Consider the following 12,091-nt stretch of genomic DNA (forward strand, 5'->3'; position numbering starts at 1 on the left):
GTTATGATTTCAGGAAATGCAAAAAAATTGGTTTGTTTTGGTTTTAATTTGTTGTGACATGAAATCATGCCTTTCTCCATGCAAGCCAGACACTCAATGGTTAACTCCAGTTCGGACATATAAAGTTTGTGTGTGAACTATTTCTAAGATGCGTACTTTCAGTTTTTCCGAACTCACTTCCTTGTTCAAAAGAAGGAAGCTGGAGCTGCTGATGCTACCACACGTGCAGCTCAAATACACTCCGTTTAATAATTTGAACGATAGCTTAGAAATCCAGGTGTTGTAATCGCCGTATGCTTACTTCGATTATGACCGTACGCCGATTAAGATAAGCAGAGTAAGGTGTTTACGTGACTAATGCCATATTCTGCCTACTACCATAATCCCTTTAATAGCGAAACCTTAGTGTGCATGTAAATGTATGAGTGCATTTTAATGAACATGCCAGATGTAGTCCTGGTAGGGGGATAGAGTCATTATTTCCGTCTGGAGTAAGACAAAAAAGATCTGTAATGAGAATAGAGTGTGCGTGCGTGCGAGAGAGAGAGATAGAAGTGGGCACACACATCTAGCTATTTGTCCTAGTTGCTGAAATCTCACCAGGTGTCAGTTTTCTAGGAACAATCACATTTCACCTGGCTTTGGAGGAAGCTAATTCAAACAGCAGGATGCACAATATCTCTGAGGTAAAACAACATTAACTCCACTATTGTCCTGCTTTTCTGTGTGTGTGTGTGTCTCTCTCTCTCTCTCTCTCTCACCGTTAACACACCGTTAACCCCAACAATTGTCCTGCCCATTCCTCCAGGGTTGAAGGAAGCAACAATCAGAACACTATCAAATGTGTTTTTCTAAATCAAGAAACACAGACACCTTCTTGTTTGCTGAAAAGTTTAGCCCCCCCCCCCCCCCGGCCATCAGGGTTTGAAGGGTGAGGGTGTGAGCGAGGAAGGGATGGAGGCAGAGGGAGGTTATGAGTGCAGCTTAGAGCCACACACACACACACACACACACACAGCTAGAGAGGCAGCATGAGTAATGTAATGAGGGCCTGAGCCCCTGAGGCCAGGGGTCTGCTGGGATTGATGCCCTCTCACTCTGTGAGACGTGACAATACACCAGGCACACACACACACACTGTATTGACTGTCTGACACTGTATTTATTCTCTTAATCCCTTACTGATGCTCCACTGATGCAGCTGCAATACAAAATACATGCCACAAAGGAAGCTGTGAACTAAAGATGAGAGAGGGAGAGAGAGAGAGGGAGAGTGGGACTCCCATATCTACTGGGTGAAATACCACAGTGAGAAAAGGGCAACCAGTGAAGAACTATTGTACTATTTGCACATCGTTACAACACCGTATATAGACATAATGACATTTTAAATGTCTTTATTCTTTTGGAACTTCTGTGAGTATAATGTTTACTGTTAATTTATATTGTTTATTTCACTCTTGTTTATTCTCCACTTCACTTGCTTTGGCGAGAGAGAGAGAGAGAGACCCTCTCTGGAACAAGCCAGTCACTCCTGGAACATCCCAGCATACTGTTCTCTTTTCAGACAGGACTGCATAGGAGAGGATAAAGCAGGACATGACATGACAGATCAGCCCAGGACGGGACAGGACAGGACACTTCCTTACTGGTCTGGACATGGGTATCAGGATACGGTAAGACCCAGATGCAGACAGTGTTGAAGTAACAATGTTAATTACAGCAACAGAGGCAACGGTGCAGGATGGCAGGCAGGGTCAGGTCAGGCAGAGATCGGAAAACCAGATAGAGGCCAAGGTACAGGACGGCAGGCAGAGTGGTCAGGCGGGCGAGTTCAAGGTCAAGACAGGCAAAGGTCAAAAACCAGGAGGGTGGGAAAAAACAGGAGCTGACAGGGAAAATGCTGGTAAGCTTGACAAACAAGACGAACTGGCAACGGACAAACAGAGAACACAGGTATAAATACACAGGAGATAATGGGGAAGATGGGCGACACCTGGAGGGGGGTGGAGACAATCACAAAGACAGGTGAAACAGATCAGGGCGTGACAATGGGACAGTAACATAATATAGAATAGCACAGTATACATTAGGAACTAAAGTCGAATATTGTTCAGTACAGAATAGATACAATTTTTGACATATTGTAGCATGATTTATAAACATTATATGTGGCTGTAAGAAACACTGTCACACTCACAGTGCAATATAGAGATATTGACCTCAGCTGACTGCCAGCTGTTATTCTGCTCCCTCATTGGGCAACGTGTAGGGGGCCTGGGACCATAGAGGTTAACAATTACCATAGGGGTGTGTCCCAAATGGCACTCTATTCCCTACACTATGTAGTGCACTACTTTAGACCTATATACCCGATAGGCCCTGGTCAAAAGTAGTGCACTACATTGGGAATAGGGTGCCATTTGGGACACACATACATAGAGGTTAATTAACATCCAGTACCATAAAGCAGTCCTAGAGGGGCCCGTGGGTTGTTTGTGTGGACGGGCAAACTGGAGTAACAGAACAGAATAAAATAACCTCCCTTCTGTCTCCCTCCATCTATGAATAATACAGAGCCTTGTCACTACAACACAGCCCAATCTCAGCCTCCCTCCTGTAATATTTGGAAGTTGAATAATTAATGCAATAAAAAAGTTTCTTCCCTCTGAGATGAGCTCTGGGGGTGAGGAAGTGAGGTGAGATGGACTGGGGGAAGGAAGGGTCTGTGATCGTAATCTAATTAATGTTTTCTACCAGACACTGTCTCGTTTGCTTTTTCCATATTTTTTCCCGATCCTTCTTTGCTATCCAAATCGTCTCATTTTATTGTCTTAGTCTGTCTATATAGGGAAAACTGATACCTAGTCAGCTGCACAACTGACTGCATTCAACCAAAATGTGCCTTCCACATTTAACCCAACCCCTTTGAATCAGAGAGATGTGGGAGGCTGCCTTAATTGACATCCACGGAACAGTTGTTGTTAGGCATTAACAGCCTTGCTCAAGGGCAGAACTGCAGATTTTTCCACCTTGCTGGCGCAGAGATTTGAACCCGCGACCTTTTGTTTACTGGCCCAACACTCTTAACCACTAGAATACCTGCCGCCCCATATAAAGTAGCCGAAATCTAAAGCAATTATAATTACTGTAAACAGATTTGTGGGACAAAGAGATTTTAGAGAATCCATGCATCTTTTACAAATGCATATTCCCGTCTTTCAATGAAAACCCCTATTTTTGTGATCAATATTTGATTCAATTCAAATGAACAGGGAATACAGACAGTAAGGAATTAGACAGCAATATCTTATACCCCTCTCTACCTCCCCCCAACTTCCCGTCACCAGCCATCCTTTATACAAAAGGCGTTCCTAACTACCTGCTTCCCAGCAGGGCTCAGCACCCGCCTAATAGACATTTTGCGGTCTTTCAACGTTCAAATTTGTAATAGGTTATGTACATTTGATCTGCCGTCTCAGCAGTACCCAGCCATACCCTAGCTACCCAGTGGGACTCAGCACCCGCTAAGTAGCCCAGTCACTGATCATTACCATTCTGGCTGAAACTCCTGAAGCAACTAGGCCCACCAGATGGACCACTGCTTGTTTTGGCCCCCAGACACGTTCGTTGGTTGGTTGGGCTGGATGTGTTCTTTGTGTCCCAGTCTGCTCTCTCTGTTTCCACTCTTCTGCTCTAGCTCTCTCTTTCTGTATGGGTTCTCTATCTCTATGCTCTCTCTCTCTCTCTCTCTCTCTCTCTGTCTGCAATCTCTCTTCTCTCTCTCCTCTGCTCTCTCTCTCCTCTCTCTCTGCCCTCCCCTCACTCTTTGCACTTCGGTTACACTTTATAATAACTGTTATGAATAAGCCATTATAAATGCTTATAAGTATATATACATGTTTTATGCATTATTATAAATGTTGTAGGCTATAATTCATTATGAATTGAAAGGCTTATGACGCTTATAAATGCGTGCAGCTGCTGTCCATGGTTCTGAAACATACAAACTTCAATCAGTTGTGTGTGTCACATGTTGATGGGGCTGCTGTGAGAAATGTCAGAAATATAGAAACAGACTATGTTAATACCTACCAAAGTGTACAGAAACTTGCCGTGCGAGTAGCCTAGTCTTAGCCTGGTTGCCAGTCTGTTTAGCTAACATTCCACTCCTTGTACTCCATGTCATGTGCCAAAGGAAACTGACTGGCAACCAGGCTAGTCTAGCCTATTAAATTGCAGTGGTTCACAACCGCTTCATGAAAAGTGGGCAATTAAACTGATGAGTAGATCTTCTTATATAGTCGTCCTATCGAAGATGAGAATGACAGAAGAGGTGGCGAATCTAACTCTCACCACATCGACATCTTTCCCGAAGGCTGAATCTCAAGAGTCGATTTCTTAATGACTCAACTTGTCACGGTCTTACCATTTCCATACTCTAAATGGGCATTTGGGCATAGGAGGACCGCTGATTTAACGACTACTGCTCTCTGATCATCCGCGGTTTATCGGATTCAGCAGTGAGATTTCGTGTTTCGTGTGTTTTTGTTCCGTCTCCATCTCAACGCCTTCGATTGGAGCACCCCCAACGCCGATCATTTTAATGCCTACTCATCTTAATTTTGTCTGCGAGCGCAATAAAATAGGCTACAAAGCCAGGCTTTGAGCGACTACCCCGCAGAAGAATCTGACCGAGTGTCAGCAATACGGGCTACAGTAGCTGGCTGCCTGGATTTACCAACTGCAGCCACAAGCGCCCGTGACCACATTACCAGTTGAGCCAAGACTTGTAGGGGAAAAATAACAGATTCAAATCCATGACTGTTATTTCTCAAAGAAGCCCCGAAGACTGGAAATCTGACCCCTTTTAATGGTGAATAACAGCTTCGTGATATGGAGCTGTCGTGTTTCCCCCACATGACCGTTACACGTACTGTCCTTATATGCGGTATCGGTGTAGGGTCCGTATTTTGAAGATACCAGGCAGTCACAATAGCCTACAACCTATCAAACTTAATCCAAGTGGACGCTGATGGTGCATGGCTGCCGTATAAAAAACACAGTTGGTCGACTCTTTTGATGTAGGTTATTTTGAGATTAGCATAAGCAGCTTTGGAGACGTTTATATTTTTTTGCGTTACATTGAATGCATTGAAAGGAGCCTGGAATTGGCCTTAAGACTTTTCTATCGCCAACTGAATGAGGATATCGGAATGAGGGGAGAGCCACACAAGCAAAACAAATAAACAACGTGAAAATAATGAAAGGACAACAGCGATTTGAACGTGGTAGCTCTTGTGGACTCAACACTTTCTTTTGAGGTGTTAAGAGTTTTTATTGAGTTTTTATTTCGTTGTGATTTTGGTAGACATTATGAACTCATTTTTTACTTCTTAAATCCTTTCCATAGTTCGTGTGACATAGTTCTTCGTGTAACGGTTTTGTGGACTGGTCACTTTGCTGAAAGGAAAGAGGTCACCATAACTGTTTTGGTTACACTGAAGCAGTGGCAAGAAGCTAATCAGCATCACCCGAGGCTGCCCCGCGACCATTCGGGGTTTCATGTGCCAGCCTCACTGATGCTCGGAATAGAACTATCACGAGCCATCAACAACTCAGATGCGACCCGGTGCATTTCAAATATCTGCAAAGGTAAGGTGTTAGCCTAACCATAGCTCCAGCAGCATACTTTAGTCTAGAACGCGTGACCTGATAGTTTCCTCCTGAAGTAGCTGTTGTTAGTTGTATCATTTCTCGACATTTGCATGACTAAACTTTATCTTTCTCGAATCAAGCTAAACATGCTGTGTGGCTTTGTGTTATCGGATGACACTATAATCAGGTGTACCCATGCTTTGTTGTTCTTTGGGTTGACATTTAGACTAATTGTTGGCTATTGACTATCTCCCGAAAGACACTGTTGTTACACATTTTCATAAAACGAATCATCGCCACAGGCCTACGATCAAACGATCACAACATGGAATAATTGAAGTCTTGTGTTTTCGAGTTTCCTCTCTCTCTACTGTAGTATTTAGGCTGCTGTCCATGGTGCTGGAGTGCACAAACTTGAATCCAGCGTCTAGCTCCCTACTCTTTCTCTCTCTCTCTCCCTCTATCTCTCTGTGTGTGTGTGTGTGTGTGTGTGTGTGTGTGTGTGTGTGTGTGTGTGTGTGTGTGTGTGTGTGTGTGTGTGTGTGTGTGTGTGTGTGTGTGTGTGTGTACAAGCTAGTTAAGCAGGGAGAGTTCAGAGTTGAAGCGGTTTTGCAGAATGTACCCAACTGTTTAGGGCTGGCTACTGACAACTTAAGTGGTATGATCAAACCAGACTCAAATTTCCCCCTCCTCCTTGTGTGCTTGTCTCTGTCTCACCGCTGCTCTCCTCTCCATAAAATAGTCTGCATCTGATGCTGTGTTATGATGCAGCCCTTATGTGACAGTGGAACCGCCTGCAGAGAGGTCTGCATGGTCATTGGTCACCATCATGCTAACACAAGTCTACAGCAGGCAGGGGAGGAAGGCTATGGAGACACGACTACAGAAAGCTGGGCTAGGGAAGCTATAGACGAGAGAGTGGCTGGAATGGACGTTCCCATTGTATTTCTATGTTGGAAGCAGGGTCTGTGCCAGCATGGACACCATGCTAAAGCAGGCATGGGGCCTAAAGCTGTGAAGGCCATAGAAATAATATCACTAGAACTGACATTCCCTATCAAGTTGACGTTCAGTGATGCTTGGACTGACTTCTATAATGGTGACAGGCCGGGCCTGCACCAGCAGGGTTTCCATGTTACATCAGGCAGGGGAAGTCTGATGAAGGTTATGGAGGCAGTGTCTGCATTATACCTTGAACCCAGAACCTTGTTGTGTGTATGTGTGTAACAGTCTGTCATGAGAGCCCCAGCATGGTCACAATGTCTGTGAAGGACAGCAGGCAGGGGGCGATTAGGCAGGGTCTGCAACCGTCACCAGCAGTGATGTCATATGTCATCCCTGATGCTGTGTCTCTCTGAGTGGAGAGGGAGGAGGGGCGGAATCTGTTATCCCCAGTGGTGACTCGTTCTGTGACCCTTCCAACACCCTTGGACCCCTGGAAACAGAGCAATGAGTGACTGTTTTCCTGCCTCACTGCCTCCCTCCCTGCCTGCCTGCCTGTCTGCCTGTCTCCCTGCCTCCCTCACTCCCTGCCTGCTTCCCTGCCTGCCTATGTCCCTTCCTGCCTGCTTCCCTGCCTGCCTGATTCCCTCACTGCCTGCTTCCCTCACTGCCTGCCTGCCTCCCTGCGTGTCTGCCCCCCCCCCCCCCCCCCCCCCCCATCCCTCCCTCCTTGCCTGCCTGCCTTCTGGTCTCGTACTCCCTTACTACTGATTGGGAAGGCTGACTGAATTGGGGGAAGGGCATATTCTCAATGATAATGTTGAACTGTTCCCCTCTTCCCTGTCCCTATTGTCTTCATCTCCCATCCCCCTCATATAGTGACACCTTTACACGTTGCGCACACACACTAATGGCCAGAGCCGTCTTCATCGCAAGAGTGATTGCGATAAATACGAGCCCATTCAAAAAGGTCATCCCAGCAGGAGGAGGAGGAGGACGACACTGAGGAAGAAACGGGTCCAGATCTCTGTGTTTTCATTCCTCCCCAAAGACTACTCATATCTGTAGTAATGCTGTCCACGTGGTGACAAGACAGTCCATTGGGATTGTCACATATTCTTACACTGTACATATTACTTGTAGGCTGGGGCTGTCTGCATTCTTACACCACATACAGTAAATTCCATACAGGGCTATAGTAGGCTGAATCTACCTTACAAGGCCTGTACATGCATGTTCATCAAGGGAATAATCAAGATTGGGCAGCACAGAACCATTGCCTCTAGAGTCTCTTGTGACGAACTTAACCAGCATGCACAGCAAGTGAGATTTGATTCTGAGTGCCAAGATTATTAACTCCGTTGTACCAGCCCAGTCTCTGTCATGTGATGTGGTGTCACCCTTTGCTCTCCCTCGTGGGAACCATGCTTTACTCTCTGCTCCATTGTCACGTCCTCTTAATTCTGTCTTTGTCTCACATCCAGTAGGTTGAGAGAGCAAAGCACCACACACACACACACATGTGATACCCACTACCCTATATTACATCCCCACTGCCATTTTCACTAGTCCCCTGACACCACGTCACCCTCCACCCAATCCCGACAGTTGAGGAAAGAAGAAACACACACACATATACACACACACGTAAACACAAACACAGGAGAAACACATACACACACATGTAAACACAAACACAGGAGAAACACATACACACACATGTAAACACAAACACAGGAGAAACACATACACACACACGTAAACACAAACACAGGAGAAACACATACACACACATGTAAACACAAACACAGGAGAAACACATACACACACACGTAAACACAAACACAGGAGAAACACATATACACACACACGTAAACACAAACACAGGAGAAACACATACACGCACATGTAAATACACACACAGGAGAAACACATACACACAGATCGAGAGAGAAGAGCACAGCAGCAACCCCATGAGCTACACCATTACAGCTGTTTTCAATCACTTTGGTGCATTTTTGTCAGATGTAAGTGGCATATTTTAAAAACTCTAGACTAATAACACATGTAATGCCCCTTATACTCAGAACGTTAGATTTTGCGTTCATTGGAGTTAAACACATCTTTCACCCCTGAGTCATTCATGCAAAATCAACGTTTTCTGCGAAATACCATGATAAATTTTTTTTTGTCACCAATAGATCAGATTAACCATTTAGTGTTGATTAGAAGGAATAGTAGATGATAAATAATATCCATTACAGTATTTGGATATAACTTGACACGCAGAATTTGTTTTTGCAAATCATATTTTTCATTGACAAGTATGTCAGTCTTACAGTTTCATTATCCTTATACCAGCGGTTCCCAAACTAGGGGTTGTGACCCCGTGTGGGGTAGCCTGATATGAAAATGGGGTCGCGGAAGAATTTCAAAAAGCCTGGTGAAAAAAGATCTATACAGATTTTGTTTTTCATTTGATAAATAAAATATTCTAATATCATTGTAATGTGGTTCACCAGAAAAATCGAAATGAAAATGTTTCTAAAATTATTTTTTAAAGTTAAAATTCAAACAATGAGAGGGCGCCCTTAGATCGTGGGAAAAGGCTGCACTTGACCGTTGCATTTGAGTCACGGTGAATGGCTAGGCCTGCTATGCTTCTGCAAAATACACCGCACACTAGGCTAGTGGGATAGAATGGTGGGCTTTTGCACATATGGGGCTCTGTCTATGGTGGGACGGCAGGCAGGCCTCCGCACTCTAGTTATTGTGTCTCCCTCGGCCATATGGACGCGTTGTATGATATACAGAGAGCAACTGGCAGCAAAAGAGCTGAGCGCAGAACTCGGAGATATACTGCAGCAGGTAACTTCGATTTCAAATCAAATCACATCCAGTACGCACCGTCTGTTCGCATTATTGTGTGGAGATATGGAACAATTTACTATTTCACACCGAGGCTTGGTGGTTATCAATGGGGAGAATGTTGGAAAGATTTTTCGAATTGACCGAGGAATTGTTGTCATTCGCAATGAATGTAAAAAAAAAAAAAAAAAAAAAACGTTAACTTTCTGTGTGAGGACAATAAAGTGTGTCTCCTTGCCTACGTAACAGATATAGGCTATTTGGACAACTGAACAAACTGAACACAAACATGCAGGGGAACTACAAAAACATTCTACTGATGAGTGGATTCAGAGGAAAGACACACACGCACAAAGAAACGCACAAACACACACACACATATTCACCACAGTCTCCCAGCAGCAGACATCATGCTCCCAGCCTCCCAGCATGCTACACATGTCCCCCCCTCTTCTCGCCTCTCCCCCCTCCTCCTCTGGCCCCTCCTCCACTACCATCATCATGTAGCCCTGGCCTCAGCCCTCAGCTTCAGTCACAGGGTGCTTAGAGACCTGGTTGCCATGCCTCCTTCAGCAGGGCTATGACCGAACAACATGAAAGGCTGCGTCTGAAATGGCACCCTATTCCAATACAGTGCATTACTTTTGACTGGGATCTGGTCCAAGGTTGTGCACTATAGAATAGGGTGCCATTTTGGACGACATCAGTCTCCACATTAGACTCACCAGCCTATGAAGAAAGGGCCTGCGGAAATTAATTCAATGGATATCAAGACACTGGGATGTAATGTTTCCCAGTCTGTGTTATAACCCAGAATGCCACATGCTCTGTGATATGTTCGTCATACAGGACGAAGGACATACAGGATATTTCTCAAGTCGTGTCTTAGATGGTTCTTCAATATTCTGGCCCGTTTATTAGGTACACCACCCCGTTCACAGAACGTTAGAATGGGCGAAACGGGTGACTTTGAGCGTGGTACGATCGTATGGTAATTTAGCAGACACTTTTACCCAAAGCGACTTAGAGAACTGCCAGTTAACAGTGACACATACAAAATATTCAGGATACGGCACACGTCAGAATCAAATAAGCAACCTTGTTGTTACCAGCATCGCATGTTCTTTGCACAGTAGGCAGACAGGATGCATCTCAACTCCTTTCTTGGGTGGCTGTTGGATGACTCTTGGAGGCTTCAAATGCATCTTTGTTATGATGCACTGGCTTAACGGGAGCAAATTGAATGTGCATGTTGTTGTTGTTGTTGAATGTATGGAGAAAGACACACGGCAGGTTACAACTGTGTGTCAGAACATAGTGGTTAGTCCATACCAGACACTTCTCCTAGCGCCGTTCCAATGCACAGCCGCCTACAGTCACCACGGCAACACAGAGGCAAACAGCAAGAGCGAGAGAAAGGAGGCCGAAATAAATAACAAGGAAAAGACTTGAATGGCGGTCTGCCAAAACAAAGGATGGAGATATAAAAAGATGAAGGAAAGAAGAAAATAAACTATTTTAGTGGCGCTGACTGTACATGCTTGACCTACAGAAGCCACTCTGTAAAGAGGACGAGGGAGAGGAGACAAAGGGGGGTTTTATTTCATTCTGGTGAACAGAAGTTAGAGACAACTTTTCCAGTAAAATAGAAAGCAGGGCTTGGAGGTTAACCTTCGGCTTCTAATAAATGACCTCTGTTGATATTCACTCAGCCAACAGTCTCAACCGTTTTATGTTACTGTAACCCAGGCCCCGGTTACATGTTGTTCTGCCCAGAGAGTACCCCCTCATGTGCAACTGGCCATTAGGCCAAGGCCGCGTCCATAATGGCACCCTGCGCACTACTTTTGGCCAGGGCCCATAGGGATCAGGGCCTAATTTCCCAGTTGCATGTATCTTAAAGACATTATCCTGTACTTTGGCGACTAGTAAGTGTTTTCTAAACCTCCCACTTTGGGCTGGATGTGTCAATGTGTAGTTCTATGAGCAGAATTACTGTCTTACCTCAATTAGCCAAGAAATCCCTAGTTTGAAAGCAACTGTTTTCTAGAAGCTGTGTGGCACCATTTTCTTGACATTTACCCCCGATGTGGGCCAGCCAACTAGCAATTAGAGTTTCAGCCAATCAGCCCCTCGGCATTTGAGTGACAGGTAGCATGAGGCACAGAGTAGAGAGAGCGAGAGCAATAATATGATGCCCACATCTGCACATGTGTGACTTAGTATGCAATTTTCTGGGACAAATACTGACTAAAAAGTATACAAAAGTACCAGAGAATACTTTTTAAGTGTTTCCCAAACAAGAATCACGTAGAGAGAACGTTCGCTAAGTGGGTCAAAATAAGAAAAGCAGTGCTTCTCTCGGATCAGCTTTCTCCATTCAAAACGTACTTTAACATTATAATTATTCCACAATACTGATGACAGATCAGCTCCTGACCTAGAGAGAAATGACTTAAATGTAAATGTAAATGTAAATTACCACCAAATAAGAACAAATTCTTATTTACAATGACGGCCTAGGAACAGTGGGTTAACTGCCTTGTTCAGGGGCAGAACGACAGATTCGTACCTCGTCAGCTCGGGGATTTGAGCTTGCAACCTTTCGGTTACTAGTCCAACG

At 44.7% G+C, this 12,091-nt stretch overlaps 1 protein-coding gene across 1 annotated transcript in view; it reads left to right on the forward strand.

Moving 5' to 3' along the window:
* The first annotated feature begins 4,030 nt into the window (after positions 1 to 4,030).
* LOC129818846 (protein FAM163B-like) overlaps positions 4,031 to 12,091 on the forward strand; it is a 43,876-nt gene continuing 35,815 nt past the window's right edge. Inside the window, exon 1 of the mRNA XM_055875120.1 lies at positions 4,031 to 5,655. The gene's annotated coding sequence lies outside the window, so the exon portion shown is untranslated. The remainder of the gene's footprint in view (positions 5,656 to 12,091) is intronic.

This window comes from Salvelinus fontinalis, chromosome 21 (assembly GCF_029448725.1).
Source record: "Salvelinus fontinalis isolate EN_2023a chromosome 21, ASM2944872v1, whole genome shotgun sequence".
In the NCBI taxonomy this organism is placed as follows: Eukaryota; Metazoa; Chordata; class Actinopteri; order Salmoniformes; family Salmonidae; genus Salvelinus; species Salvelinus fontinalis.